Source organism: Erithacus rubecula (genome assembly GCF_903797595.1).
Source record: "Erithacus rubecula genome assembly, contig: scaffold_191_arrow_ctg1, whole genome shotgun sequence".
Taxonomy (NCBI): domain Eukaryota; kingdom Metazoa; phylum Chordata; class Aves; order Passeriformes; family Muscicapidae; genus Erithacus; species Erithacus rubecula.
In genome coordinates, this window is record NW_027636122.1 from 7,962 (window position 1) to 33,406 (window position 25,445).

The window sequence follows — 25,445 nt, forward strand, 5'->3', positions numbered from 1 at the left end:
TGTCCGACAGGGCAGCACTCGGTGATGATGACTTAATTCAGGCCACAGTAGTCCACTGTCAGTACCTACTCTCCATTCTACTTATACACAGGCAATATCGGGCTATTCAAGGGTGAGTGAGTCTTGCTGACCACTCCCTGGATCTCCAGTTAATGGATCATCTTATGGAAGGAGATAACAGAGTCTTGGTTCATGCTGTATTAACAACAATGCATTGTAGTGGTGGTGATCGGTACCTGTTGTTGTTCAACCCTCAGGAGTCCTATTGCAGAAAGGTCTTCTGAGAGAGTAGGCAAGGTGTTCAACTGTCTAATGCCTTCAGTCTCCACAGCAGTTATCTCTAAACCCCAGTGAAATAATTTTGGGTCTTTGGAACACTCACTCTTGAGGTGATATATGACAGGGTGTTTTTGCACCACTTAATTAGTGGTTTGTCTCAGTCTCTTCTGCCATCACTCAGAGCCAGGATTAAAAAATACATGAAGGCAATGGATTTTCTCATGTTTGGGCTTGGTTGTTTATTAAATGATATCAAAAAGTATAGAGCGTTCAGCAGCACTTCTAGCCACCTGCTAGAAGCAAGCAAAATGGAGACAGATCCAGCTGCTACAAGGTCTCTTAAAGTTGAACAGTCCAATAGGGAATGAACACCTATATTATTTATCCTTTTAGCCAAATAACTTCCCATGACCCTCAGTGTGACACTAACTGTCCAACCAGAAACTACTACCTGAAACCTGTGAAGAAGGAAGATGAACACAAAAAGAGACACCACCCAAAATCCTCCATCTTGTCCCATACCTATGTCTATATTATAAAAACCTCAAATTTAAAACCCTTCACCATGTGAAAGCACACACTTCTATTTAACTACACACCCGTGACTTTATCACTCAAATTTGGAAGCCTTCTACAAGGCCTCATGTCAAAAGCAGTGTTCTCCAGGGGGTCAGTGCCAGAAAGCACAGAAAGCTCAAAAACCCCAGGATTCTGTGATACAACAGGAAGAACCACAGGTCAGCTTGTGGGGTGTATCCCCTCACCCTAGCTGAGGGATGTCTGCTTCTGATAACAGGGTGTACTGGTTTTGCATGGCCTGGTTTTTGATAGCAGGGCAGCCACAAAGATGTCTCTTGTGGGAAGCTGCTGCAAACTTCCACCATGTCCAGCAGAGCCAATCCTTGATTGCCCTGAAGATGGAAATGCTACTTGTCCCAGTCTGAGGTTTCTCCTTAGACCTGATATCACCTCAGAAGGACACGCAGTGGTTTAAATCCTGTTTTTTTCCCAAAGCAGCCGAAGAGAGATTGCTGGAGATGGTTTTCAGAGGCTTCAAGGATTTTTTATTGTTTCTTATCTCCGGGACTTTTTGCCCGGCCAGCAGCGGTCTGCTCAGCTGGGCATCCAGGGTGGAATCTGCCTGGTGAAGGCAGGGCTTATCTTATTTAGTCTAAATTATGTGCTACATGTTTACAACAATTTTCCAATACAATACAATTTTGTTAAATGATCCAGTTCTGACCCCATCCAATCTAAATGTGCCAGCATGTCACCTAACATGGATGACATGGAGAAGAAGAAAGAAAAGGTATCCACCCCCCAAATTCTCCATCTTGGCCACATGTCCCTTATAAACATTCCCAAAAGTCTATTTATCTACGTTCTAACAATCTAATTTACACTTTACTAATTTTGGTGGCTTGTTTCCATTTTCTCTGGGTTTGTAATTTCCCCCAGGGGTTAGAATTCAGTGCCTGAGACACTAGGGTCTCACTCAGGGGTCTTTGAGACCTTTGCCAGGGGGGTTTTGAGACCCCCAAGGAGGCCAGGAGAACGCCCTGGGCTCTCACAGCTACTGGCCAAAACTGGGCCAACGAGAAAGGTTGGTAACACCTCTGTGATGACATATTTAAGAAGGAAATAAAGTCACTTGTTTAACTCCTAGTTAGAAAAGGGGAGGAGGTGAGAACATGTGAGGGAAAACAACATGGAGACACCAAAGTCAGTGAAGAAGGAGGGGGAGGAGGTGCTCCAGGCGCAGGAGCCAAGATTGCTCTGCAGGTCATGGTGAAGACCATGGTGAAGCAGGCTGTGCCCCTGCAGCACATGAGTCCACAGGGAATGCAGACATGCACCAGCAGCTCGTGGGGGAGGTACCCATACCAGAACAGGTGAATGCCTGGAGGAGGCTGTGATCCAGTGGGAGACACGGTGGAGATAGATCCTGCTTCCAGGATGGAGCAGCCTGTCCTGGGAGGACTGCACCCTGTGGAAAGAGAGGCACACATCACAGAAGTTTTGAGAGGACTGTTTGCATGTAGGGGAGTTCACGTTGCAGCAGGTGCAATAGGGCTGCTGCTCCTGAGAATGGACCCACTCTGGAGAAGTTAATAGAGAACTGTGTCTCGTGGGAGGGACCCCATGGTCTTACAGGGGAAGGACTCATCTCCCAGAGCAGTGGAAGAAAATCTCAGTGATGAACGGACCAAAACTCCCATTCCCTGTCTCCCTGTGCTGTTGGTGGGAAGAACAGAGGGGCTGGGGGAGAAATGATATTTTAAGGGCTTATTTTACTTCTCATTATCCTCCTCTGATTCTGTTAGTAATAATTTGACTTTGCAACTTTAAGTTGAGCCTGTTTTGACCTTGAAGTGTTTTCTTCTGGTCCTTATTTCACTCGTGAAGCCTTCGTTAATTTATTTTTTCCCTTCTTCACTGCCCAGCTGTTGCAGGGGAGGGTGAGCGAGCGACTCTCATGGGTGTCTGGTGTTGGACCAGTATCAAGCCATGGCACAGGGCCTCTGGTTTGTACTGGTAGAACTTGGAGAAAGTCCTCTTGAAGCTCCTTCCTGAGTTTCTTTGTTCTTTCCTCAATCATCTCTTCCAATTTCTGCATACACTCAGTCAAGTATTTTTTCACGGTGAAGACTTGGGTTCACACCAGGATGTGGGAAGTGTCTTCATATGTCCAGATCCTTCTTATTATAGAACCTACTGTTTCATTTCCCTCATTCCATTGCAGCACCTCTTGAAAGTGCAACTATACTTGTGTCCTGAATCATGCTAGTTTGAGCCACATCTGTATTGTACATTTTACCAGGTCTGGACTCTCAGTGGTTTGGTCATTAATTGAGAAAAGGATCTCTATCACAGCCAGTTCATGCAATTGTTGGATTCTTTACTCCATGGTCTTCCAAGGGCCTTGCTGCACCTGGACATCATCTTGGCAAAGGTATCTCTCCTTCACACTTGTTAAAAGTCGCATCCAGAAGCTGAGAGGTTTGAGCCTCCTCGCAATCCCCTGGTTGATTGTCATATAATGCGACACAGATCCCACGTGCCTCGCCTTAGTACGATCAAAAATTGTACCATCACCTGCAGTGTCTCTGTCTTGGGGTTATTTTATGATGACACCCTATTCCCTGATCATCTATTCTATGCCCAGAAATGATTGCTGTAACTTTAAGGTAGGTCCAGGGGAGGGGGGAACCTTGGGGCTCTTGTGCAGGCTTTTTCAAAGCCTCACTCTCAGGCATGCCTCAATGATGCAGTGTGGACATCATTACTTTGTTGCCTGGCTAGCTTGGGTTTTGTTAGCTTTGGCAAGAAGGGTTTTTTTTTCCCTTTCCCTGGCCTTGGAGACTGCGACAGCAATCCTTCAGCAGTCTTTTTTCCTAAACTGTTCAGTTTGGTTTTGGTCCAAGATCAGAGAGTCAACAGGAGAGTCATCAGCCGTGGACCAGCGGTGAGCCGAGGACCTGCTCTGTCCCAGCCCCAGACCTCGGAACAGCTGAGCCAACAAGAGAAAGGACACCCAAATCGACCAGCTCCATCTGCTGTGAAGAGGAAACCTGTGGGAGTTATTGTCGGGTGGACGGTCATCAGGACAGACTCAGGAGCTCTCTGTATTCTGGTCTTGGAGTTTGTAGTTTATTGTTAGGGCGTGGGTATAAGGGTCCTGCTAAGGGCTGCCAGCCACAACTCATAGCAGGACAGAGAGAGAAGTATGAGAGGGAGATAGTGTAAGAGAAAATAAGAGAGAGGAATAGAGAGAATAAGAGAGACATTTCCCATTTACAATACAATAAGTATTCTTCTATGTTGAATATTCTAATTTCCATTAACCAATCTACTACAAAATACTAATTTCCTAATATTTGCATGCAACCTATAGGAATCATTCTATTACCATGTTTTATGGCTTTTTTATCTATAAACCTTATCTCTAAACCTTTCCTGCCATACTTGGAACAGGATGTCTGTTAGCTCTTTGGTATTTGTGGCATTTGGCATTTATCTAAACAAAGGAAGAGGCCTCAAACCTTCACATGGTTGCTCTCAGCCCCACAGTCGAAAACTGCTATCATTTCTATTTCACTTAGGGTTTCAAAATCTTTGACTAAGCACTCATAAGGTTTTTCTATTTCCTCGTTCCCAACAGAAACCAACATCAGAGATTCACCAGGTTCCCATCTGTTTTTGCCCCAGCTTCTGTGTGAACCCTTTGTTTTTATCCTTCCCTGAGACAAAAGCTGGCACCATTTCTTTTCCCCTCTCCACCATTGTGGCCGTTGTGGTGTTGGTTTTTTTTTGTTGTTTGTTTGTTTGGGTTTTTTTTTTTTTTTTTTTTTTCTTTTTTTTTTTTTTTTTTTTTTGTTCCAGTGTGTGTGGGGGAGGGGGGGGGGGAGTAAGGTCTGACAGTTCAATACCTAGCATTTATTCACCATTTTTTCCTGTGTTGTGTTGGCACTCTTTGTTAATAAACAGCTGGGTTTTTTTCACTTTCATTTCACATACTAGTGTTAATCTCTCATTAGCAGAAAAAGATTGTTGGAACCCTCTTTTAGAGGAAACACTCCTTCCAGAGCGTTTTCTCCTAAACTTCTCTCTAAACTGAGACAGTCCCAGACTCAGATCAACTTGCTCAATATAGACTCATCTGTTTGTTGGGTGAGGTCTTTCCTCCAGTTGCGGAGACTTTCTAAGGATAAAGATTTGGTGCTTATTTGTGGTTCTGATTCCTCTGCTGGATGTGAGGGTCCTGCCTCCCCACTGTCATTCACTGGGCGAATGGATTTGGTCTCTGCCCAGGGATGACTCTTGTTGGCTCAGGCTGCCATTGTGGTTTAGCTGCAGTTTACTGAAAAACCCGGAGTGGTGGCAGAAAAGCAGCGGGGCTGGGCAGCAGCATCCCAGCCCCTCACCACCTGGCCAAAGAGAACCCCCCCAAGTAAAGAGAGTAACCAGCTGCACCCTTCCCCCTCCTCCTTCTCCTCCCCCGCATCTTTTGTTCTTTTAAGTATCAGTAGTTATTTTTTCTTAGCAACAGATGGGACAAAATTCCTTGAAAGAAACAAAAGGAAAAATCCTAAACCCCAGCAGGTGCTAATCTCTGTTATTAATTCCTTCGCTCCTGTTTTCCTTTGAGCAGCTTGAGAAAATACAAGCTGCATCTTTCCCTGAGTCTTCACCAGTATCCACATATGCCAATATATGCTTTATAATTTTAGCTGTGATTGAATTAGAAATTGTGCTTTAGTTGCAAGTTTGTCTCAGTGTACACAGATACTTGTCTATATTACTGGCATTTTCACTTATTAGGAAAATTTATAAAAACATCAAAACCACAGAGCCCCTTTTTTACCACTATTACTTGTTTTTCAGGCAATAATAAATAGCACTATCACCCCAAACATGACATTTACAAAAACATCCCAGAAGTTTGACCAATGGGCAGACAGCAGAGCAAATACAGTTTATGGTTTGGGATTTTCATCTGAAAATCACCTTTCAAAAGTAAGTATGACCAATTACAACTATTTGGCCAATCAAACAACTTAAGAATCAAATACTTTTGCTGGTTGTAACTAGACTCTGCTCACTACTCTTGTTTGAAAATAGTTTACAATAAATGTTCTGTATCCATTCTTATAATGTAAAAAGACAAGACAAAATTGTTATAACACTGTGGCCTATGAATTTTAACTGATTGAGGAGAGTAGGGAGATTCAAGTTATCAGAGTGTATGCTGTTAATTCTTTCTAAGTATTCAGTTGTTAGGTTTAGTTAAGTTTCTCTTTCCTAAAGTTGTTATTTCATTACAGTTTTTCATTATAGAATTTAAAGGATTAGACTATATAGTGTTTCTTCTGTGTTTAGATCTCCTAGAAAAAAAATGCTGATTGTTTTCCAATGCATTTTTTTCTTTTAAGACACATTAACTTTCACTTTTTTTCTGTGTAGTGCATCAAATTACAGATATTACAACATGTGCAAGGTTAAAGTAAAGCTAGTGGGAGAAATATTCAATGTAAAAGAAAACTACATTTTCTTGTTGGAATACAAAAGTCAGCAGTTTTACTAAAAAAACTCAGTTCCGTATGAGTTTTTTTTTTTTAGTCTGCTTGTGCAGGAGGGAAGTCCACCTTAATCCAAGGAAAGCAGTAACTCCTTTTACTTAAAGTCATGGTAGGGGTCCTGTGAGCGCCCTTTCTACAATCCCTATTGTTATTGATACCACTTTGGTAGATGAGTGCAGGAACTTGTAAAAATCAGTGCTGTTTTTCTCCACATGAGGAATTCCATTTTCAGTTTGAAAACGTTTCTACATTAAGCAGAGAATTTTCATCTTTGAAATATACAAAAGATTTCGAATGTATAATAAATGTTTGAGTAATGATTGGCTTTTTATTAAAAAAACAAAATAAACAAAAAAATCATACTGGCCCTTTTGAGAAAGTAATTGTTGCTGTCCAAGGATGAGCATAGGCCTGTCAAAAATCCATTAAAAAATAATCAGTAAATCTGCCTTATTTGGACAGCAAGATATAATTGTAAGACTTCTTCCTTTCATAATCAAATTGCTTTCACTTCTAAGAAGCATCACACACACAGGAAATTCTGAGTGATATGCAGGAAATTCTGAGTGATATTGAGTATATGCATGTGCATTTGTGCATGTCATTGCTTTAGTGAACCCAGAAACTTTGTCATTTATTTAAATTGATGTGTATGTCTCTATTGGCTTGGCACAGCCTGTTTTTTGGTAGTGGGGGGGGGGGGGGGGGGGGGGGGGCAAAGATGGCCCCTGTGAGAAGCTGCTGCAAGCTTTTACCATGTCTGGCAGAGTCAATGGCTGATGGCTCTGAGGATGGACATGATGCTGGCCAAAACTGGGCCAATGAGAGAGAGGTTGGTAACACCTCTGTAATTACATATTTCAGGAGAAAATCAAAAGAAAGTCACAAGGTTTTGCTTCTAGTCAGAGAAGAGAAGAAGGTGATAATGTGAAGGAAGCAACATGGAGACACCAAGGTGAGTGGAGAAGGAAGGGGAGGAGGTGCTCCAGGCACCAGAGCCAAGATTGCTCTGCAGGCCGTAGTGAAGACCATGGTGAAGCAGCTGTGCCCCTGCAGCTCAGAGGATCCATGGTGGATGCAGAGATCCACCAGCAGCCCGGGGGGGAGGTGCCCATGCCAGAGCAGGTAAATGCCTGGAGGAGGCTGTGATCCACTGGGAGACCCGGTAGAGAGAGAGGGCCCTTGCTTCCAGGATAGAGCAGCCTGTCCTGGGAGGATTGCACCCCGTGGAAAGAGAAACCCACATTGCAGCACTTTTAGGAGGACTGTCTGCCTATGGGAGGGGCTCACTTGGCAGCAGGTGCAGTAGGGCTGCTGCTCGTGAGAGTGGACCCATGCTGGAGAAGTTAATGAAGAACTGTGGGACCCTACAGTCTAACTGGGAAAGGACTCATCTCCCAGAGCAGTGGAAGAAAATCTCAGTGATGAACTGACCAAAACTCCCATTTCCTGTCTCCCTGCACTGTTGGTGGGAAGGACAGAGGGGCTGGGGGAGAAATGATATTTTAAGGGCTTATTTTACTTCTCATTATCTTCCTCTGATTCAGTTAGTAATAATTTCGCTTTGCAACTTTAAGTTGAGCCTGTTTCGACCTTAAAGTGTTTTCTCCTGGTCCTTATTTCACTCATAAAGTGTCTTTTTTTTTTCTTTGTCCCTCCTCTGCCCAGCTGTTGCAGGGGAGGGTGAGCGAGCGACTCTCATGGGTGTCTGGTGTTGGGCCAGTGTCAAAAAATGACAATATTCTAGATGCACTTGTTTGCCAACATGCTAATAACTTCTTCAGCATTTCAAAGGATTTGGTATTAATCCTAATTTAGTTTACCTCTCATATTAACTGTTCTTAGCCATTGAATGCTTCTTTGGCAGCAAAGTATCATGCTGTAGCCATGTATAGCCTGTGTTTACCTGCCTTTCAACACTGGGTTGCCCTTGTCAGTGAAAATATTTTGATTGTTTTCATCTGTCTTTTCTTTCACTCTCTCCTTGCTCTCTCCAAGATCTTACCTCCTTCTTAATTGCAGTTGTTTCAGTCTCAGTCTTTTGCTGCCCTCATTCTGATGTCTAGGAGTTTTCGCTATGTCCTTGGCTGAAAACTTTACATTGTTGTTGAAAAAATAATCTGAAAAGCTACAGTATTTTTTCTTAAGTACATGTTTGATTAGCAGTTACTTAGATGGCTGTGATTTATGAAAAATACACAGATTTGTTGAGAAAAATTCTGAGTCACGGGCCTTTTCAGAAGTTTATGGTGATGAATCTTCAGGACCTTTTCACCAAGCTGTTTCTCTTTGTCATGGTTTCGGTTCAACCAGGTAGAAGCACCAACTTCGTGTAATGGTTTTGGTTCACCAATTTGACATTTCCCCGCCAATGCACCACTTTATGTGGTGGATTTAGAGTTGGTTAAATTGCCAGTGTACCCACTATAATTATTTGCTCATTTCCTGCTGTGAGATAGGATTAGGAGGAAGGCAAAACAGGCTCAAACTTTATTACTAGAAACTATAAGAAAAAATAAGAATCAGAATAGAACTTTCAGAACACTTCTGCTCCTCCTAAACCTCTTCTTTTACACTGACAACATACAGAAACAAATTGGTCAGTTTACCATCTCTAAAAATAGTCTTTCTCCATTTTACTTAGGGAGAGGAGTTTCTCTCTTCAGCCAATGGAGAGTTCTCCACAAGAAACAGTTCTCTTGTGACTTCCATTTCCACAAATAGCAGCCACGCAGGAAATCTGCAATCATTAAATTCCTCCCATTTCTTCTGCCTTCCCACAGCTGAATTTATGGGCCATGTGACTTCCATTTCCACAAATAGCAGCCACGCAGGAAATCTGCAATCATTAAATTCCTCCCATTTCTTCTGCCTTCCCACAGCTGAATTTATGGGCCATGTCAACATATGGGGCACACTTTGAAGATTATAGCAGTTCAAACAAAGGCTCTCTTCATCTTTGAAAACAGAGATCTTTCTTCTCCTTCCCTGGAGAGCAACAGGGATCTTCATTCCTCTGTTCAAGCTTCTCATGGGATCACAGCTGCTTCAACATCTGCTTACTTTAGAAGAAATGCCTCTGCTCATGTCTACAGATGGAACATTTCATCCAACCCATAAGCATAAGTTATAGGGAAACAAGAGTATCTGATTTATCAATCCTAATCTTCTCCATATCTTAAGAAAAGAATTTCAGTCCAACGACTCTCCGCATTCCCTTAAGGACCTGATTCCTCCTTCTTATCTGGCTTCGGTGTCTCTATGCTGTTTTCTGTGCATGTCTTCATGTCTGTCCTTTTCTTTCACTTGAGAGAGAACAAAGTGTCTGCAAGTCTCATCTGGCAATGAAAGAGTTAATATCTTGCCCGAGCCTGCAGATGGTCATGTGATCTCTTCTGGGTGGCAGCTGGAGTTATTAATGATGGAGCATTCTTCGGTAGTCATGCTGGGGCTGGTCCAGCATAGCAGCAGCCCAGCCAGAAATGGCAATGGTTACTCTGGCTGCATTCCATTTTAGGGGGGGCATGGCTTGGACCCCTGGGCGCACTGGTCGGGGGAGGGAAGAAACCCAAGGGAGGAAAGAAACCCGACCTGGACTGTGCTACAGCAGAGTCAGGGTCCCCACTTTGCCCCCCTCCAGGTCCACGGGCTGCACGGGCCTAGGCCGGCCCTCCTGCCCGGCCTTGTTGCCTCTTACTCAGGCAGAAGAAAGAAAGAGAAACTTCCATGGCTTTTTGTCTTTACATGTATGTTCACAATGGCACCTTAACTTTTTAATTGATGTAACAGTGTGACAATATTAAAAACCAGATATTGTTTTTTGTCAGACATAAAGAAAGCTGCCAAGGTTCTCACAGGGAATTATTACAGGAAATTAATACAAACCACCACATTATATTATATGATATGTATTATATCTTAATTATAAAATGGTGATTTTCATGTGAATTAAATGTTGATAAACGCTACTAAAATTAATAAAGTAAAACTTTTTGCATTATTCTAAAATTAACAAGCATATTTCATGGAGGGAAAATAGACAATCTCTTCAATTGCTGGAGTTGGTAGATATATTCATTTTCAAATCAGAAAAACTGAATTATAAATCCAGGATTTGCTGTGTAGCTTCTGAGAAATCACATCTGTCTTCTCTTTATTGTCTTGTGTATCTGCTCATATTACTAAGTCTCATTTCTGTGCACTGGCACTATAGTCAGGTTTACCAGAATGCTCCTTAGTATACCTAGCATTGTAGGACATTAAATCAAATAAGGTACTACTGGATATTAGAATTATACTAGCAAAAAAATATATATTATTGGTTTTGTTCAGGAATAGGTTGCTTCTAGAAGTTGCCTTAAAAGTTGATTCTGGAACTTTTTCCTGTACTTGGTTTATCAAAGTCCCTAAGTGAACATCTGTGTTGTATATAATTTCTTTTGCAGCAGCCTCTCTAGGCCCCAATAAAATCTTTCAAGTTTCAGGGAAGGAAAGACAGCATGCAACCACAAAATATGTAGTCTAGTCTGTGTCTGAAATTAACAGGTTAATGAAGCAAACAATCAGAGCAGAGATAATTAGGCATGTCTTCTAATAAGCTTGATGGAAAGGCTGACCTGGAACAGAGACTAGACAGAGCAAAAGGAATAAAATCAGTATTTATTGAAAGGGTACACATTGGCCAGTGCAAAAGACTGGCCAGGGCTACACCCAAGTCAAATTCAAGATGGATCCCGGTCACAAGTTTTTACACTTCTATAAGTTTTGGTTCATTTACATATTGGGGTCAATTGTCCAACCACAGCTCCAGGTTATGAAGTCTCAAGCCCCCGGCTTGTCCCCTTCCCTTTGACGTTTATGCTTTTTTGGTAACGGGTATCCTTGATTCTCTAGCTGCAATGGGATTGTTTTGTATAACTACCCTGTGAAAAGAACTTACAAACACCTATTATGAAATTTCAGAGTTACACACCAAGCAGCAGAGAATCTGGAAAATATAAAAGCTAAAACCCAAGGCATCAGCTGGTTATTCTCAGATCATTGTCTGCTTAGCTATGCCACTCTAAACAAGCAGATGATTTCCAAAGCATATATCAAGTGTTTGAATTTTGGACTATTCCTCTTTGGTTCATGAGCCTTTGTCCCCCTAAACTGTTACTAGGTGTCCAAGTTTAGGACAAATTTGGGGAAAAGACCTCCAAAGGGCCCCCTCCCCCCTTTACAATTCCTTCCGTCACCTAGCTCAGAAAGAATTTTTCTTCAGGGGAAAGTGGAAAAAACTTTTTATTAACAAAAATACAAAAGAAACACTTCCCAGCACAGACCCAGATGAGATGAACTCGGCTGATCTTCACCGGGAAGGGCGGCAGAGCTTCTTTGGCAGACTTCCAGAGGTGGTCTCCGAAGTTCAGATCCGTCTCCTCTGGAGCCGGTGCAAATCTTAGGGATGAGGAGGAGGGAGAGAGAGAGAGGGGCAGCTTAAGCAGCCGGGAGGAAAGCAGCTGAAGCAGCGGGGGGGGGGGGGCGCAGCAGAAGCAGCAGCGAGCGGCAGCGAAAGCAGCAGCTAAAGCCCCCAAAGCAGAAAAACACCCGCCTAGATAAAACAGTCTGGGGGAGGGGCCAGCAGCTCCATGGTGGAGGGTAGGGAGAGGAGCTAGTCAAAACATAACCCATAACACTAGGGTAGAGTGAAACAGTGGTAACCTTTTTCTGGATGACTATTGGGACTGTGAGAATTAGTGGATCAAGATTATCCTGTATAAAGTCACTCTAATCAACTTCATAGGCAAACAGTATAGAAGAAAATTAATTAAGCGTTTGTTTATCTTCATTAGACCTTTTCTCAATGTCAGACCACAAATTCACCTCAAGATTGTTCTATCAGGGGTCAGGCAGAAGTCAGTGATACCTAAAAGATGATTCCTATGTTGAAGGATATTTTTTTCACAAGATGAGGATTTCCAAGCAGAATTCCTCTTGCTGCTGTAGTAGGAGAAACAGAATACCCCATGATATTTGGAGAAAACTGAGGCGAATTTCTGAAACAAAATATAAATCTGTGCTTTGGATAGTATCCAGCTGTATGGAAAGAAATACTCCTTATCAGGACTGCTATCTGTTTTATACCTTTGAATTAGTTGGCATGATTTATTCCAAATAACTTGAGTATGCTAGGTGTCAAAAGGACTAGCACAGGTACTAGTGAGATCCTCCTGTAGTCTCTCTCGACAATTTTTCCACCTTTTCCTTAAATCTTTAATCCTCCAGAGAACCCTTTCATTCATATATTGAGATATCATCTTTGTTATTTAGTAATTTTATCAAGAGATTGCCTCAAGGAATTCTAGTATTTTTAAAAAAAATATTTCCACTACATTAGACTTGCTGGCTCTTTCTTAGAATGTTATCTATTTATCTGTCTATTTGTGGTGGTTTGACCCTGGCTGGCTGCCAGACAACTACCAAAGCCACTTACTCATTCCCCTCTGCAACTGGACAGAGGAAAGAAAATATAACCAAGGGTTCATGAGTTGAGTGAAATAAGGACCAGGAGAGATCCCTCATCAAATACCATCACGGGCAAAACTTAGAGATATTACTTGAGTTTATTACTAACAAAATAAGAGCAGGATAATGAGAAGTATAAAAACACCCTTAGAAACACCATCCGCCCACCCCTCCCTCCTTCCCAGCTCTACCTCCTGTGCCTGCAGCTCAGGGAGACAGGGAATGGGGGTTATAGTCAGTTCATCACTCGTTGTTTCTCCCACTGCTCAGGGAGAGGAGTCCTTCCCCTTCCCCCCCATGGGGGCCCATCCCATAGGAGACTGTTCTCCACGAACTTCTCCAATGTGAATCCATCCCACTGCTCTAGTATGAGTCTTTCCCATGGGCTTTAGTTTTTCACAAACTGCTCCAACGTGGGTTCCTCTTCCATGAGGTGCAGTCCATCAAGGACAGGCTGCTCCAGCATGGGTCTCCCACTGGGTAACAAGTCCTACCAGGAAACCTGCTCCAGTGTGGACTTCTCTCCCTATGGGTCTGCAGGCCCCTGTCCAGGAACCTGCTCCAGTGCAGGCTTCCCATGAGTTCATAGCCCTCTCTCAGGCATCCACCTGCTCCAGGATGGATCTCCTCCACAGGCTGCAGGTGGATGTCTTTATCCCTATGGTCCTCCATGGGCTGCAGCAGCACAGCTGCTTCACCATGGTCTTCACCACAGGCTGCAGGAGAAGCTCAGCTCTAGCACCTAGAGCATCTCCTCCCCTTCCTCCACTGACCCTGGTGTCTACAGAGTTGTTCATCTCACATACTCTCAGTTCCCTCTTCTTTGAGTGCAATTACCTCCATGCAGTTACAATTTAAACTTCTTAAATATGTTATCACAGGGGCATTACCACCATTTCTGATTGGCTTGGCTCTGGCCAGCTCTGGGTCTGTCCTGGAGCCATCTGGCATTGGCTTTGAAAACTTGGCCATGAAAGCCTAATACACTAATAATATTTTTAAGTTTCTACTATTGTGATACAGAAGATTCTATTTACTGCCTTCTATGTCTTCAGGTCTTCTAAGTCTTAGCATCATGTTTGCTCACTCACCAATCATCTGGTCCTAAAGCTAATTTAAATAATAGGTTATTTGTTAAATTTTGTGCTCTATTGTTTTGGTTTGATTTGAGTTTGTTAATTTTTATAGACATGTTTTTTTGGAGATAGGATTTAGGAGTAAAAACAAGGCAGGTTTAAAATTTAAAAGGTATAAAGAAGAAATTTATTAATAACACTGAGAAAATAAGAAATTTGGAATAAGATTTCTGAATCACTCCCTCCTTCCCCCTCACTTTCTATATTTTTTTAACAACAACATATAGAGACACTTTAGTCAGTTTTTTACTTAAATAATTATTTCAGTTCACTTTAGAGAGAATTTTTTTTTTGTTTTAGCCACAGGGTGTGTTTTTATTTTTACAATTTGCATTTGCCTGGGAAAATCTGCAAATCGTGAAACTTTTACAGTTTTTTCAGAGCTCTGTTATGGGTTATGTCACAAAACTCTTGGAGTATTACTTTTAAGGCTAAGCTGTTCAAAGGCAAAAAGGTTATTTTATTTTTTTTTCTATCAAATGTCTCTGTTAATTTTTCTAGTCTCTAGGACAGAGACCCCCATTCCCTCGGGGCAAAGGATTTTTTTTCTTAAGCACTTTAACTTTTCTATGCTTTTTTCACAGTTTAAAGGAATTTTAGTGTAATCTAGTCTACTCTATAGCTTACAAAAAAAGTTTCAGCCAACCTATTCATGACGTCTTTTTAATCTTTTCTCATCTGAAAACTTGGCTTTTACTTACTGACTTTAATATACTTTCTGCTCTATTTTTCTCATTTAAAACAAGTTAAAAATCTGTAGTCTTATTTGAGCATTGGAAGGGTTAAAATTGCACACAGAAAGTAAAAGAAAGCCGAAAAAAGCCCTGCTGGAAAAGTGCCAAGGATTTTTAAGAGCAGCTAAAGAAAATTTTGCCTCCCACAGCTGCTTCGGGCTGGCAGCACAGGCTTTTTTGTCTTTCTCTCTCTCTCTGTCCCAGCCATCAGAGCCCCTAGTTAAAAACAAGAGGGGGCCTCAGTAACTCCCCCACCCCCCCCCCCCCCCCCCCCCGCATGGCCAGGCTGCATGAAGAAAAAGAAGGGCCAGGCTGGGCCAGGCTGGGCCAGGCTGGGTCAAAGTAGCTAGCCTTACCTCTTCAGAGGCCAAAAGTCAAAAAAAAAAAAAGTTTAACTTTATCGATGTAATTCATGAAAGGAAAGTAACTTTTTAATTAATTACTTAGGCCGTCAATCATTAAATCAGCCCTTCAATTAGTCTCAAGAACTTACAGAAAAAGTTCTCATAAAGCAAAATCCCTGTGTGTGTACATCTGTGCTCTGTGCTCCTTCTCCTTTCATGCAAAACTAGCACATCTATCTACAACTCTTAAATAAGTATCATCCAGTTCTGGTCATCTGTTCCCAATTTTATTATCTGTTTTGAGATCGTTTTTGATACTTAGAGTTTCTGGATGGCATATTTTGTCTCCTTCTATATTTAGGAAACATATGCTTTTAAATAACCTGACAGATAAAATATAGGATACCAGTGGTTAGAAATGATACTTCCTCAAAAGCTAATAGCCTACCAGAAGAAGTAGTTTAAATGCAATAAGGTTTTTTATATCTTGAATAGCAAGTGAAGTTCTGGTTGAAAATAGTTAAGGAGATTGAGTCGCACAAAGGTAGCCTTCATCCCTTTTGAATACATGCAGTGCAAAGCAATTTCTTTGTATGCTACTGCTGGAGATATTTAGAAAGTGTTGGTGAAGTTTCCAATGTTTTTGCAGAATAATTTCAGTCTTGAGCTTATCATAATAACATCATGCTATATATAAAAGCAGTAGAAGCCAAAAGGAATGTTTAGTTACTATAGCAGTTAGTGTAGTATCAAGCTGAGATCTATGAAGCCAAATTTTTCTTTATCCAGAGAATCTAGGCCCTGCTCTTAATAAATTGATTTAATTTATCAGTTTTAAGGGAGCATGTATTTCTAAATTGCTGCTTTAGCTATTTTCTGTAAGATGTATGCGTAGCAGAGATATCAAGCTTCATATGGCAGTTCAATGTGAAATTATTGAATTTAGTGTTTGGCATATTTGAGTGTTTATTTAAATGAATTTGTTAACTTGATTCATGTCAATGAAAAATCAAGACATGAACTTGACTCAATATTCCTACTGCTGCTTTCTAAATTAGCTACCAAAATTATAAATGCTGTTAAAATTTTGGAAGAAATTGGTATTATTTCAGTCGTGAAAGAATGAAGCCCATTAAGTGCTCTAGGCTAATAGTGACCATAGTGGATTTCAGAACCAGATCATTTGTTGTCAAGAAAACAGTAAAACCTGAATCTGAAAGTAGCTGTGCAAGGCAGCTTGTAATGATTGTACGCCATATATGAGGTGTTATTTTAACTATCAGCAACAAATTAAACTTTGTTGCATCATAAATTTCCTGTCATATAAACAGAGTACATTATGTCTGGAAGGTAAGTCACTCTGTAGCTATCTTAAATAAGTATCTAATAAGGAGAAAAAAATTTAAAATTCTACTGACAGAATTTGACTTTGAAAAATATTAAGTACAACATTCTGTTCTGCATGTAGTATAACTACTTTGCACCTACTCTTTCTCTTTTTTTTTTTTTTTGTCAAACATTTACCTTCAGTTTGCAGAAAAATTTCAGGAATTCAAAGATGCTGCACGACTAGCAAAGGAAAAATCCCAAGAGAAGATGGAGCTAACAAGTACACCCTCTCAAGTGAGTCTTATTGCCTGATTCAAGCCTAGTACCTCATAGTTTGTGCTGCTTACTATATCTTTCACATGTTGTATTAAAAAGGAACAGAGAACATCACAGTTTACTTGAATCCCTTCATCAGTCAGCTAGAAGTGTCAAGAAGTCAAAAAATGAATTTAATATACTTTGCAGAAGTGCCAAAGCGGCTTGCTTTAATATGAAATTGTCCTTTTGTTTATTCCCATCCCTTTATTTGAGCTTTCCTCAGAAAATATGAGTAAAGATGGTGCGCAGTTATGTAAGTCTGTAGTAAAGACCTTTTATGTTTTTTCTTATTGTATTTATGAAATCATAGGTGATGCACTCATTGCATCAAAAATTGAAGTTAAAACAGCAAATTATATTTACTTATTTCCTCCTGTTGCAATATTCATTTGTGAAATGTTTTGAAGGAAGATGGCAGATTCACATGTGGAATCTGGGGTTTTATTGTTAGCCATGTTGTAACAGAAGAGTTTATAAAAGACATATCAAAATATTAACTGAGTTAATATAGACCGAACAGGAAAATAAATTAATATAGTCAAATTTACATTAGTTATAACTAAAATTATTTTACTTAAAAATAGATGCTTTGAAATTACTTTGAACAAATAAATTTCATGAGGCTTTTATGCTCCTTCCCTCCAGTGTTTCTGGCTGCATGTGTAGCTATTTGCTTTATCTTAGGCAATATAAAATACAAAAATAGTTTATCCTCTTGGAGGATGAAGCAGCTTTAAAACTACAGCAGGGGTTCCTGAGATGAGTAGGATTATTACAGCTGAGTCTTTTTTTTTCTGGGGAGTTGTCTTGGTTTGATAGACAGGTGCCTACCAAAGAATGCAGGAACCTCCCTTAGAATGGAAAATATGACCCACTTCCCTCCAAATTATTAACACCTTGAAATTATGGGGCTTTCAGGCAAAGAAGGAGTAGCACTTCTTTACTAGGATATATATATATATATGTGTGTGTATATATATATATATATATATATATGTATATATACATCTGTAAAACAAAAAAGCAACAACAGCAGCAACAAGAAACAGGAAAAAACAGAGACCCAATAACAGCTTCTCTGGGCTGTCAAGCACTTTCCCCTTTGGTGTAGTTATGGTCCCAGCCAGCAGGGGCGCTGTTGGCTCCCAAACAGGCAGGGCAAGTGCAATGATTCCCCCATGGCTGCAGAGGGTGCTGTGGAGTAAGCTCGGCTGCCTTCTCCACACAGTTCATGGCGGCTCAGCTGGCAGAAGAGAGAAAAGTGGCTTCGTTTGCAAACCGACAGAGGCAGCTGGTCTTGGTGCCCATCCAAATGGCAAAATGGACTGTAGCAGGGACCTTGGAGCAGCAGGATGGAACAGCAGAGACGAGCACACCCGGGGTAGCAAAAAACGTGTAGCAAAAACTCTGAAGCCATAGTAGGAGCCACAGGAAGGCTGGGTGGACATGGGGTGTCAGGTTAAAATGTAGCAAAAACACTGGAAGCAGTGGCAGAGAACAGCAGGGCTGGGCAGTGGCAGCTGGGCTTCTGCAAGCAGTTGGAAGATGCACCCTCCAGAGGGGGTGGGGGTTGGGGTCCCCTTCTCAGTGAGGTTTTTTGTTAAAAAGGCTCCAGTTCAACAGGTGCTCTTACGAGCAAAGGCTCACCCACGATAAGGAGAAGCAGTGGGTGGACAAAAATGTCTGCAGTGGCAGCAAATCCTGTGGGCAGCAACAGTCCAGCACCAAAACCCCACCTGTCTCCACTCCGATCCTGAGAGAGAGCGCAAGGAGCTGAGCCCAGTCCCTCACCCCCCAGCCAAAATCTCGTGGTATCTCAGCCTTTCCTGAGAGAAAACCCCCCAGCTGAGAGATGGTAGCAAACTGCACCCCTTCCCTGGCCACATCTTTTGTCTCTCTTAAGTATCCATTTTACCCATCTCTTAGGCAACAAATGGGAGAAATATTCCATGACAGAAATAAAAAAAGGGAAAAATCCTCACCTCCAACAGGAGTGCATCTTTATTCATTGAATCAGTGCATCTCTTGAGTGCTTTGCACTGCAGTATGCTCATGGTCTTTGACGGAACAAGGATGGCAGGCACTTTGCAACATGCTATATGAATAGGTTTATTGCCACCAGAAAGCTGCATCAGGTGCATTTTCAAAAGAAGTCGGTGGAAATGACAAGAATACAAAATGAACCAACCGCATGTTTTCCTAATAGGCATTTTGCCCACGTCCTAGGTTGGCTTTTGCTGTTAAAGGGAAACTGCTTGATTTTCTGTAAAAGGAGAAAATAAGGCATAGCTTTTAATTAGTTTTCTTGACTGTCTCTAAACTTCTCATAACTTCCATTAATAAATACATAAATAATGGAAGCATTATAACCTAGTGTATGCTTGGACTTCAGAAACATTGAAATGCTTCAGCCAGGCATCTAGTTGCTCAATATTATGGGCAGAACAACGACTGTTTCTCTTTTAACATGATGATTAATAGTCTACACTCAGAAGTTAAATCTGTAACTGTTGAATGGAGTGGCTTATTTGGTTTGGACATAAATTCGAGCTACTCATTCAGAGACAAGATGCTTTTGTTTAGAAGTTGCCCAGGATTAAAGCTTTTTATTAATCTCTATGAGCTATTAATATTGTTTATTTTACAGATGCTCCTTTGTACTTGAAACCTAGCATTTTTTACTGTTGTCAGCTATAGAAATGTTATCTCAAGCAATTGTATAATACACATTGAGAACTGCAACTTATTTACTACGTGGTTAGGAATAATTTCATATTCAGGCCTTACTTTTCATCTCCTGGCTTTTAGCTGTTTTAATATGTTAGTGTGCTATTCTAAAAGATACAGTTAGCTCAAGTGCTGGAACATCAGCAGAGTAGTCTTCACATACTTAATGCTTTTCATTAGTTCTCCAGAAAGAAGAGAGTTTTGAGCAGATGAGAAGTGATGACTTCACAACAGACTGCAGGTCTTCCATAGAGCTGGGGCTTATTTGAAGAAATTTATGTCTAGGCGAAAGACAGGTGCTTCGTACTGGGGAGGGAAGATGGGACCCCAGAGACTTTTGAAGGAGCACTTGCTGTTATTTTGATTATGTGCCAAGACGTGGCTGCAGGGCACGTAATTCCAGTGTCGCCTTTCTCAATCATTTTACTTTTTTCCCTTTTATGTAGTGATCCTTTGCAGAGAGGGGAAGGAAAAAGAGGAAGAAGAGATATTTTCAGTGGCCACTCAAGACTTTGTAGAAGCCTGGCTTTTAACAGAAGTTTTGACAGGAAAGGTATTGGGAGGCAGCATGCGAGTAGTGAGCTCTATAACATTAGTTCAGTTAGCTACAAGTGTCGATCCCTCTGCTGTCTTGAACTTGTAGATATCATTCTGCATTAAATTATTAAAAGGTAGGTATGGCCACTGCGGGTGGGACCAAGCCAGCTGGGAAGTCTGTGGCATAAATATAGAGATAGACAGGGATGATGGAGTTGCCGAAAAACAAAGAACTTTTAATGTAAAAATAACAAATGTAGAAACTACATGGTACAAGGGCAACCTCCAAAGACCTCGAAACCCAGAAAGCACAGAGGTATATAGATGGGGTGGAGGGCATAGGATCCAATCAATAACGAGGATAAAGAACAAAACCATATATGTAGCTGGCAGCCAGCCATCCATATATCAAAACCAAGAACAACATCTTATTTGTCACAAACTGGTTAGCATATTAGTTCCCATGAGACAGCTCTTCTTTCTATTCTCTCACCATGATGTAAAGGATGTCCTTCCTCCTAGCTAGGTGTCTCCCAGGGTTTGAAGCTGAAGCTCTCAGCATCTGCAGGTGAAGCCAGCTCCCTGTCCACCTCAATTTTCACAGGTAGAAAGATACTCCATATCAAAACCTTAAAATATGCTTGTCCTGGTTTGAAAGGACAGGTGTCTGCCAGTAAGGGCAGAAGTTTCCCTTTTTGGAATAGAGACTTTGGTTCCACTCCCCTCCCCCAAGTATTACGATTGTTTGAATCAAGGACTCTGAGGCAGAGATAAGGGGGGTGGGAATAACAGCTCTTTTACTAATATATCTAACTATACAAACAGAAAACAATAACAGTTAAAATTGCTAACAGAACGAAATAGGTAACTCGGTGTCAGTCCCTTGAGATGCAAGCACGCTGTCTCTGTGCTTAGTCCAGAGCCCGGATTTGCCAGAGGGCAGACGGGAACGAACGCAGGAGGGAGGGGGGAGGGGCAGCAGCAGCCACGCCGGTCTCAGGCGGGAACGGGCTCACCCTCACCGAGGGCGGCGGCTCCTCGCTCACCGTGTGTGTCCAGGGAATCAGCTGTGTCCGCAGAGGCAGGAGGCTGGAACGGGGCAGATGCAGGGCAGGTAATCGCAGAGGGTCTGGCTCTGCTGTGCTCGGCCGCGTGGCCGAACGATCCCAGGCGTCCTCCTCCTGGCTCGCTGGAAACGCGAGTGCCCTCCCGGAAGCCTCAGAGGCCCCTCCGGGGGCCGTCCCCACCCACACCTTTGTCTGGACCCATCAGGGACCCTGGGTGTAGCCCGGCCAGCTCCATTGGCATGATAATGGGAAAAATTCTTTCAATTGACACAGTAACAGAAAAACACTCAACCCCGAACAATGCTTTTAAAACTTACATAAAATGTGTTACAGTTCTTATGGTACTGCTTTAGAAATGCATTATTTTGTTCATGTCAAAAACTGCATTTTGCAGTGATAAGCTACCTGTGGTCTATTTTCAGTTACCAACTTGCCTAAGTACTGATAGTGCAGCACTTTTATCTGGAGTAGCATGAATCAATAGGCTGAAAACTGTGTGTGTACCACCTTTTTTTTCCTCCTTTGTTTTTAAAAATAATGTTAATATGTTAATTAGGCTCAAGTACAGAACTCAATAGTGCAAGTTGAGGGGTTTGCACCCTCACCCCATCAGTCTTACAACCATCTGAAGAACTGGAGACTCAACCTCAGTTCTTTTTTTTTTCCTAAGCCAGAATCTTTCTTTAGGTATTACTTTTGACCCTGGTCATATCAGATTAAGAACTCTGTTAATTCCTGAAATCGTGTGGTGAGAAACTAAAATAGTCAAACAAATCAAAATAATTCATTTTTTTCTTCTATGGTTCTGAGATGCTCCTATAATATTAGGAATAGATATTGCCTGAAAAATTTTATTAACAAAGCATTTTTATAGTGCAAGGAAGGGGTATTTTTTGGCAAAATGGTCATGGTTTTATCATCTTTCAGCTTTTTCTTTGAAGTTCTCAATTTACTTCTGAGCCTTTCAGGAAAACATGGGATATTGTGTGAATTGCTATACTGGAACAAATGTTTCAGACATGGCATCTGAATTGCTAGCAGGCAGTCTTATACCATTGCCAGTCTATGAAGAAGAATGATGCCAGGAAAGTGTAAGGAATACTTAATCAGAAACCAATACAATACTTAATAAAAAAAGAAGCTTTAATTCTTTTGGTTTGCTTTGTGCTACAAACTGTAACTTCTTCCTATTGTATCAGTAAGAAGTAGCTAGGTCTAGCATATGAGACAAGCACGAGGATCAAAAGAGTGGCTCTTTGCCTTTTCTTTATTGCATGGTGGTAGCAGGGCAAAAGAGGAAGCGCATCTCAGGTCTTGGCTTTTTCTAGGAAAGGGTCAGGGAGGGGATTTCTGTCCGTCTGCCAATAGGATAGGGACCGGAGGGACAGGTAAGACATTCCTTATACCTCTAGTATCAGATTACAACATCTCACCGTTTTTTGTTTAATTAAGTGAGGGATGGATATTAAATTTCTTTTGATTGAAATTATGATTTTGACCAACATTTGTAATTGGTGGGAGAATTAGATTGTTCTATGTTTTGCATTTTTATGCGATTTACTTCAGAGGTAGAAGGAATGATACCATTAATAGCTTTGAACACTAAGTGACATAGGATTCCGAATGCCCTTATTACAAGGAAAATAATAACAAAGAATAACAAAATTGTTTTAACAATAGAAGTCCACCACCCTGAGAACCCCCAGCCTTTAAACAGTTCATTGAACCAATTTTCTGATTTTTGTTAACAAGAAGACAATTTTGAAGGGGTTCTTTCCGGGGTTGAGTGGAGGGTAGGTTTTCTCTAAAAGGAAAAACAAAACATTTTAAAAATACATTAAAGGTTTCTGTCTGCCGGAAGGTCCTTCTTTATGAAGAATTTTCCTCTTCTTTCTGGCGGAGTCTTCTTTTTGAAGCAATGGCAACTTGCTTCTCACCTTCTTCTGCTGGAGCTGTATTTTTTTGGAACAAAAAGTTTCACCCACTTTTGGGGGATTCACCAAGGGCCTGAGGGAGTGGATATGCACGCATAACCCCTTCCCCAGGTTACAAGCTTATAGGGACCTTTGGTTTGAACAGGGCTTTACAGAGCTTTTGCTGTGGAGACATCCACACAGTGGAACTGCTCTGTCTAGCCAGGACCTGTTTGAGTATCTGGTGAGCACGCTCAATCACAGCTTGACCTGTGGGGGAGTAGAGGATGCCAGTTTTATTTTCCACTCCCCACTGCTGGATAAACTCTAGGAACTCCTTGGGTATATATGCTGGGCCATTATCTGTTTTGATTTCCTTAGGGATCCCCAACACTGAAAAGGCTTGCACTAGGTGTTGTTTAACACGAACAGCCTTTTCTCCTGGAGCTGCAAGGGTGTCTGCCATACGGTTCCCTTCTGTGATCTCACCTGGCAAATCCGTGTGTGACCTCACATGCATCACTTAGAAGGGATGCTCTCTGTGTGAAACCAAATAGATTAGTTTTGACAGCAGCCTAAAGAGCTGCTCATTATTGATGTCTTTGAGCACTGCTTGCTCCACTCTGGACACTACCCCAGCAACATAAGCTGAATCTGTTACCAGATTAAGAGGCTCTGAGAACTTCTCAAAGGCTCTCACAACTGCAGCCAGTTCGGCTATTTGGGGTGACCCCTTCACAAACTCAACATCAGCTTCCCAATGCTGAGTCTGTGGGTTTCTCCAAGTCATCACCGACTTATGAGAGGCCCCTGATGCATCTGTGAACACTGTGAGTGCCTCGAGCGGTCTCCTGCTCCTCTTCTCATGAGGGATGAGGTGGAATTCCTCATTAAACAACTTATGTGCTGGGCTGTGAACAGATATCTGTCCACTGTAGCTATCCAGAGATATCTGGAGGCTGGCATTGCTTTGTAGCAAATGTTCAAACATCTCTTTTGTCAACCTCTCAGGAGAATTCCTCCCTTCCTCAGAAAGTTTAATTGGCAGGTGTATGCATGTGAAATCACAACCGGACAGTTCACGCAGCCTCATTCTTGCTTTTTGAATTAACTGAGCTATCAGCTCCTGTGGCTGAGTGATGGTTTTGAATCTTTGGTGGGAGAGGAAGACCCACTCCATGATTAAGAGTGAATCTTTCTGCCCCTCAATCCACTGGAATATTAGACCATGCAGGTGTGGAAGTTTTCCCAAAACAATGAATTTGAAAGGCAACTCAGGCTGATAGCGGTGAGCCTGCCTCTCTGCTAATGCACAAATAATTTCCAATTTCTGTGGGACAATAGTCCGTGCAATAATTTCCAAGCCCAGATACTTCCAAGGTGGCATCTTTTGAATTTTGTTTTCCTGCAATTGGAATCCAGCAGAGGTTAAAACTTTAAACACTAGGTCAAGTGTGTTTTGGAGTATTAAGTTGTTGGGAGCACACACTAATACATTCAATTTCTAAGGGTGTGTGTGCTGTGTCTCCCACAACAAATACTCACACTCCATTTCCATGTGAAATACTGTCATGTCTACTACGTTGCTTGACAGGTCCACTGTTAAAATTGTCCAGACAGTAGATCTGAAATGAAAACTTTTGGTATTCTCCAGCCTGACACGGCCACAAGGCTGCTGGACCTGGTTAATAGAACATTTGGCATTTAATTCGCTTTGTATACCCACACCTTTTATCCCATCGCCCCCCTTTGTTTTTAAGAGAGAGGCTTTTTCCACGGTAGTACTCGCTGCATTTGTGTCATAGCGCTGAATGTTAAAAGCGAGCTGGCGCTTTCTACTCAGTTTTTTTTTTTTTTGTTTTGTTTTCTTTTGTTTTGGTTTTTTTGGTTTTGGTTTTTTTTTTGTTTTTTTTTTTTTGTTTGTTTTTTTTTTTTTTTTTGGTTAAGAGGGCAGTCTCTAGCAAAATGTCCTTGTTTCTTACACTGGAAGCAGGTGACATTCTGCAGCTGTTCAGGTGACACTGGGTGCTTCCTCGCTTGTGGTGCTTCAGCTGCTGCAGGCTTGGATGGTGCTGGCCTGGGATTTCTGGATCATGGACTTGCCTCTCAATCTGTGAGCGAAGTCTGTCTATGAACTGCAAAAAAATCTCAGAAGCATATTTTTTAACATCAATATACCATTTTTTCTACCCATATAAACTACAGGAGCAATGGAGGGTACATAGTTTTTTAAGTTTTGAGCTTTAGGGATAGGTGTATCTTTATCAGCCTGGGAGGCAATGCAGTTGCTCCCTCCCAAGGGACAGAGTCCCTGCTGTTAAATGAATTTTTTTTTTCCTTGACTGTCGGTAGCCTCCGGGCAGTCAGTCTGGCACTCGCTGTAATCAGAAGGATTAGAAGCTGTAACTTGAGCCGGGAAGAAGCGACTAGCCAAACCTGTTGGTGTAGAGTTACACGGTAGCAGGAACGGGTCA

General features: G+C 41.7%; 1 pseudogene across 1 annotated transcript in view; it reads left to right on the forward strand.

Moving 5' to 3' along the window:
- The first annotated feature begins 5,664 nt into the window (after positions 1 to 5,664).
- The window catches only part of LOC306815697 (homer protein homolog 1-like), a 165,175-nt pseudogene continuing 145,394 nt past the window's right edge, over positions 5,665 to 25,445 (forward strand). The window contains exons 1-2 of the transcript in view: positions 5,665 to 5,796; positions 16,611 to 16,703. The product of the transcript in view is annotated as a homer protein homolog 1-like (transcript). The remainder of the gene's footprint in view (positions 5,797 to 16,610; positions 16,704 to 25,445) is intronic.